The sequence below is a fragment of the Solea senegalensis genome, linkage group LG6 (genome assembly GCF_019176455.1).
Source record: "Solea senegalensis isolate Sse05_10M linkage group LG6, IFAPA_SoseM_1, whole genome shotgun sequence".
Taxonomy (NCBI): Eukaryota; Metazoa; Chordata; class Actinopteri; order Pleuronectiformes; family Soleidae; genus Solea; species Solea senegalensis.
In genome coordinates, this window is record NC_058026.1 from 4046244 (window position 1) to 4053335 (window position 7092).

A 7092-nucleotide genomic window follows, 5' to 3' on the forward strand; every position below is an offset into this window, starting at 1 on the left:
AAAATGAGGATCACTATTTTCTGACTTAAAGTGCATTTTTACAGTAAAGTGATCAGGAGAGTCCGTCAGTGTTGGCTGTCACGTCACGTACATCATTTATTCCCCTGTCTCTTTGGTCTCTCTTTCCCTTCCTGTCCACTCACTGATTTCCCTTGATGGAAAAGCGTGTCGTTGATGGAGGGCAGTCACTTCCTCCACGTGTTCACACACTCTCTAACTCGGTCACGCGGTGGAACAGAGGGACACACGCATGCAGGGAAAAGGCTCCTCATTAACTAATGAGGTGCATGTCGGGAACTACACACACACCACACACAGATTATCTATCATCCTCTAATAGTGTCATCGTTCTGCTGAGCTCCACTCACACTTTCTCTCCGTTCATTCATGAAGTGAAACTATTTTCCTGGCTGACTCTGCTCAGGATGGAGGCCTTAGCTCTTTTCTCGTTTACGGCGTCAGAAGCAGACGAGATCAGTTTTCACAGAGGGGACATCATCAAGGTATGTGACCTCTTTTGGACCCTTTTCTGTCATAACCAGTAGTCCTCATGGAGACCAAAACCTGGTCCTACTGAGGCAGAACCTCATTTCTGAGGAACTGGTTATGCTTAGGGCTAAGATTTGAATTGTGGTTATGATATTGTAGGCCAGGAAGGAGTCTGCAACCTTTAGTATGAAAAGAGCCATTTATGTCTCCTCTCCAAGCAAATAAAACTAATCTGGAGCCGCAAAAAAACCATTTGACCCATACAATTAAGATAATATCACATTCAAGTGTTTTATATATGTACGAAATTATGATAGTTTGTTGCATTAAGAACTAGAAAAACAAAACTGTTGACATTTCATTGCTGTTTCTAGCCAAAATCTTATAAAGTGGAGAAAAAAAACACAGAATTATGGAGACTAGGGATGGGAATCGGTCTGATCGAACAGATAAAAATGTAGACTCTTTTATTTTAGCTGAGTCATGTTTGGGCTGTTTATTTCTTCTTTTTGGCGAGAACAAGATTTGTTACACAGTTGGAGAATAATGTCTTTGAAACGATTCGGCACAAATGTGTTGTTCACAGCTTTATCGTTCGTAAATGGTCTAAAATGGAGTAAAATCGATAGGTACTCAGGTTTGTGATATCAGTACTGCACATAAAAAAGTGGCAGACCTAGTCCTTCCATTGTTTGTTGAAATTAATGGAATTAAGAGTATAACCCACTTAATAAATAAATAAAGCTTTCCAAATGTCCCAGGAAGAATAGCTGCACAAAACTGTGGTGTGTGTTTGTGTGTGTGTAGAAAGGACGTTCTGAAAAGACGATGTTTTAATCGCATGTTGGAGGATGATTGTGCATGTGTGTGTTATAGGTGACTGAAATGGAGGAAGACTCTTGCTGGTTCACAGCAGAGATCCAGGGCAAGCGTGGCTTCATACCTGCAAGCTACATTTCCCTCTTTCCTCATGGGTACAAAAAGTTATTTTTCCAATATGTCGATTAGAAATATGATTAGAAATAACAGATTCAAGTGGAATAGAAATGTAGCACTTTAACTACTGTACTATGTCCTTTTTACATTATTTATGTTGCCCATGCATTTTTGTCTTCTGACCCCTCACTACAGATTATTCAATACGTGTTCCAGACAAAAAATAGTAATCATTTTGGGATTCTCAGTTGATCAACTCTAAAGAGTTAGACTTTCTAAGTTTTGCTCAAGAGGAGGATCCTAAATATAGGTTTTTGTGTACATTTCCCGTAGGTGGTTTGCAGGTCAGGTGTCACGACTTGAGGCTGAGCAACGTCTCCGCTGGCAGAACACTGGAGTGTTTCTGGTGAGGCAGAGTGAGTCAGCTCCAGGAGAGTTTTCTCTCTCCGTCAGGTCAGTGACAGCACCACATATGGAAACACACACACACACACACACACCATCTGTTATCAGGCTCTTGACTGACAGAGCACTACATTTACTGGCTGGTCACTGAGGTACTTGTTTACACACATATCTAATCAGACAGTCACACAGCTGGTAAGGAGTCCCAGGTTGGTAAACCCAGCCATGAAAGAGAAAAAACTTTTTTGAGAAAATTATGAGAATAAGGTTGTAAATTTATGAGAATGAAGTCGTAATATTCTAACCTGTTGTTTTAGAAGAGGAGAGTTGTTGAAATGACATTAATCTCGTAAATGAAGACTTTATTCTCGAAGTCTGTGAAAACATTTTTTTCTCAAAGTGGCCCTAACACCACGTCGTAGTATTTGTGTGTAACTTTCACAGTTAAAAAAAAAGGTCTGAAGGGTCCATCAGCCCCCCGGAAATCTTCACATTATCAAATCTGGCCCTCGTTAAAAAAAGGTTTGGACGCCCCTGATCTAAATAGGGTTGAACTTAAGTTATTTGGTTTTATTTTGCAGTTGAAGATTTGCTCATTTAGTTGACATTTGCACATCTGTTCAAAGTCATTAAAAAGATTTAGTTGTTTAATTCAAGTTCAGTATCAGCACACTTAGTGCTTCACTTTGAATACAAAAGTGCAAATTAATACACTCAATAGACACTAGATTTCTCTGCCATTTTTACAGTTGAAAGAAACCAAATGTGAAACAACACAACTACAATCAAATTCCGATTAGGCCGGCACAGATCTTATAGCACATGAAACAGAATAATGTTAGTTAGTAATGTAAGTTATCTCCAGAATCTTTGGATGTAAGCAGGACTATTTGGTCGGGCAGTCAGAGCACTGGACAAACTGTCGCAGATCACACGATGCAAATGTGCACGTTACAGCAACCACGTGTCTGTGAGTGTGTGTCAATGTGAGATAATGGGAGAGTCAGACTATTTAAATATGTTCTACTAAAACCACTAAAAATATCACACCCTTAGTGTGCGTGTGAGTGTGTGTGTGGGAGAAGGAAACTTAATTTCTATCAGCAATGTGACATAGGGCATGTTTAATGATTGAAGGTAAATTATACGTGTTCAATAATAATTAGGGCCTTATGTAACACTGCACTGCTCTTTCATTACACACAGGTGCATTATGATTCTGATAGATGTTCAGTGAACGCCTGTAAGCATCACAAGGATTACGTCATTTAAGTTAGAGGTCATTTCAGACCTTTTATTAACAGTAAAAGTTACAATTGTCACAATTATGATGTAACCAAATCTAAGCCACGCAGGAGTGAACGAATGAAAAAATGTTGCCTGTCTTTCACATCTGGAATCCGACAACATAGCAAGAGGTGCATGCATCTGTCTGTCATGGCTGGGACGTGATTCCCGGACATGGGTTTAAAGCACAACTCCTTACCAGCTGAGCAAATGGGGACAACATGTAAACAGGTTTTCTATTTTCTGTCCCATAAATAATACATTTTAAAACTGAAGCTGCGGGCTGTATAAAGCTGCCTGATTTAAAGGAATACTTCACCAAAGCTTTCAAAAATACTACCCCTATTCTAGTAATGCAAAGCTAAATGCAAATCGATGAAGTATTCCTTTAAGTCCATTTAAGTGTGCGCATACAGAGGCAGACAGACAACCACACAGTGTAATCCTAATAGTAACCAGCAGAGGGAGGTGGTGTTCATGGAAGTCTGTGAGCAGGATCCTTTTACAACAGTTTGGCTTCATGTCAAACACCATGGTGAAGTTTGTGACATACACTAACGTCCATTCACTGTGAGTTATGACTGCGCCATGAACAAAGACACCAGTTTTTATTGTGGGACGTAACACAGTCCACCCACTGTTGTGCTACTGTTCCACAATAAGCCCCTCCGATGAAAGAATGTTTTGAACACCGTGCCACAGCTGCAAAATCACAAGTGTAGAAAATAAAATTATGAATGAATGAATTATGTTAAGCTGTGCTGGCTGTGCAGTGTCACAGTTCTAGCATAAAGTGGGACACTGGAAGTGAAAAGAGCAATTGCTACTGTTATTAGTGACACCGTAGCTTTATTTAGTGTATTCAATTAAATCTAATGTAATTCAATTTAAAATAAAGGTGATTACTTGAATGTTCCCACTATTAAAAAGAAATGCTATGTTGTTACAATAGAATTGACATTTGACAAAAGGTGAACATTTGCATGACCTTTGCTAAATTCATCCATAGCTTTGAGAGAAAATCTCACTTGTTTTTTTTTTTGTTTTTTCTTGGAGAAACACCTACACATGCACAGGATTTTTCTCATTTCACATGTCACACTGACTGAGAAGGAATGTGTTTTACGGGATTTGCGAGAGAGAAAGAAGCCGGGGGAATGAGGCGGCGACAGCAGCAGCAGCACGTGCTGGTGAACAAAGCAGTTTGCATGCTTTTCTCACATATCTTTTTAACCTCTCTGCTCTTATCCTGCAGCTATGGCGACAGGGTGGAGCATTTCAGAGTCCTGGAGCGGGCTGGTCACTACTGTGTATGGGACAAGTCCTTCTGCTCCCTTAACCGTTTGGTGGATTTCTACAGAACTCACAGCATTGCCTTGGAGAAAGTCATCCGTCTCAAAGACCCTCCTCAATCCCCTCACCCATTGTCCCGCCCTGGTTATAATCCTTATCCCAACCCTTATAGAAGCAGCTCTCAGGAGTCCCCCCTCCCCTCACCACGTCTCTACTCTCCCCCGAAGAGAGACACAAGGGTAAATGTACATCATGAAGTTATTTTCTGTCAAAACCTGTTTGTGTGATGTCACAGCTCTGCTCTGCTTTGTCTTTGTTCAGAAACCTGGTCTGGTTCATGCTCTCTGTGACAACACCTCCCCCACCACGAACCAACCAACTCCATTTCCTGCGTGGCGACATCACTGACCAACTAGACTGCTCTGGCTCGCTAACTGAGAGGGGGGCGCTGTCAAGGCCGAGTGGGCATCTTTCCACCTGAGAATGTCCAACTGCTGTACCACTGAACCCCCTCAGTACCACGACTGCACTCACTCACACCTCGCCTGTGAAGCTAAAGTGACTTTCCTAACATATCCAGAATTAGAGCTGAAACAATAAAGCAAATAAACAATATAATAATTGTTATTAATAATATTATTATTAATAAATTAGTCCTTTATTTCTCACTCGACATGTTATGAGCAATTGGTTCTATGTAGAGTAAGAACCAATTCTCTGCAGTTGGCACAATCGCTGGAAACATAGTTTATTGTTGGTTTTCATCCCCAGGTCATTAAAATACTCGTGTTTTGGGATTAAGACTTTAGTGTCCTGAGCTTTTCTCATCAGATGACCTCAGACAGATGCACTCTCTCCATCTGTGAAACACTCTGATAATGACTTTTATTGCATTTATTTATCGTTATTTAAGCATTTCTTTTTCCTGCTTCTTTTTAGCGTAGAAGGTTTTTGATGGTACCAGAGTAGCAATCCAGCACAAGCGGGGACTTGTATACAGAGTAGGTGTAGTGGAACAGCCAATAGACCAATAGGATCAGCTGCTCTCTTTCTCTGAAGTGGTCAAAGACTCCCTTTTTCAAATGTAGTTGTGAGGTTGTAAACACAGCACAGAAGAGGTGCAGACATGATCGATTAGTAATCCCAAAATGACCGCTATACATTTAAAGCATAAAGTAATCACATTACTGTACAATTAACTTAAACACACCTAGTGTTTAATAGCAGAACACAATCTTTAAACAAATGGTTTAAAACACACTATAATGGCACTGCAAGAGTTAATTAATGCATAACTCATGTAACATACCCTTGACTTGGCATTACCAATAAATATAAACAAAGTAGCTCTTGTATGACAAAGTAATCAAAGTTTATAATGGCTGACACATTATTGAACACTAGCGAAATAACCCTGAAGGTACCCCAATTGGCCCAGACCCTGCACTGCACACTGCACTAAACATGAAATAATATCATGAGCAACAGCAGAATCTGGGCTACAAGACTATTTTAAAATCTATTTTAAATGTGACACAGCTCATATAACAACTAAATCTAATCAACCAATTCAACTCCCTATGGCACCACATTTCTGGATCTAACACTAATACACAACACACCACACAGCGATTCCACAAGATTCGGAGGATATGTGTATAAACGCTCTACACCAAAACACCAGAGAGATCAAATCCAAAAAATACAGACAACAGAAATCGTTTCGCTGAACGACTGCATTAAAATGTCTCTTACCTTCGTCAAAAGCGAAAACAACGCTGTATCCGGTCAGAGGGACTTCCTGTGTTACACTCAAATCATTCCGGGCGTCACTAACGGACATTAGGACCCTGGGGGGGGAGCGTTACAAATTCCATAATTATGTAGCATTATGATTGGCTGATAGTGCTGTCAATCTAATTTTGGCGACGATAGCGTCATTCCATTGGCTCTAATGATTCAAAGGAAGTGTCATTCACTCAAATCGGCCAATCCGTCACGGAGATACAGGCGTACTTGCGTACCGGGATACAGCTCAGTCCTGCCACCTTGTGTTCGTTTCTGGAATGTGAAATATATAGAAGTCTAAGGAAACAAAGCCATAAACTGTTTTATTTAACACCACCAGTGATATAAAAATGAAACAAGTAGTTTTATACATGAGATAATACAAATGGCACAGATGGTGCCAAAATGTCCCAAATGAGACCTTGTTTGTACTTTATGCACTAAAGCCTCTCTAATTTTTGCTTCACTTGATCAAAGTCAACCTTTGCAGAGATGATGTTCACATTATTGTGCTATGATTTAATAGATGTTTAGAGCTGCAGCTGCATCATTCCAAAGAGATACTCATCCTGAACGTGCTTTTTGTTTTAGGCAAGCCTGAATTTCAATCATTTTTGTTGTGTGCCATCATTTCTCACTCTTCACCAGTAACACATGTACTGATATTATTTACACATCTGAACAAATCTCACAAGTGTTCCATTTACTATGACACTTCATGATGACTTTCATTTCTTGGCCTTCATTTCCTCTGTTCACAAACAGCTGTCAGCTGTGTACCATCCTGCCCATGCCCATAACTTCCGCTGTAAATGTTAATAAACTGCACAGAACACAAATTAAAATCATAATTATATTATAATCTAAGTTTAGATATTGTAGGATGTCTTTATC

General features: G+C 39.9%; 1 pseudogene; it reads left to right on the forward strand.

The window, feature by feature from the left end:
- Window positions 1-223: 223 nt before the first annotated feature.
- LOC122770791 lies at window positions 224-5200 on the forward strand (annotated as a pseudogene).
- The last annotated feature ends 1892 nt before the right edge of the window (window positions 5201-7092 follow it).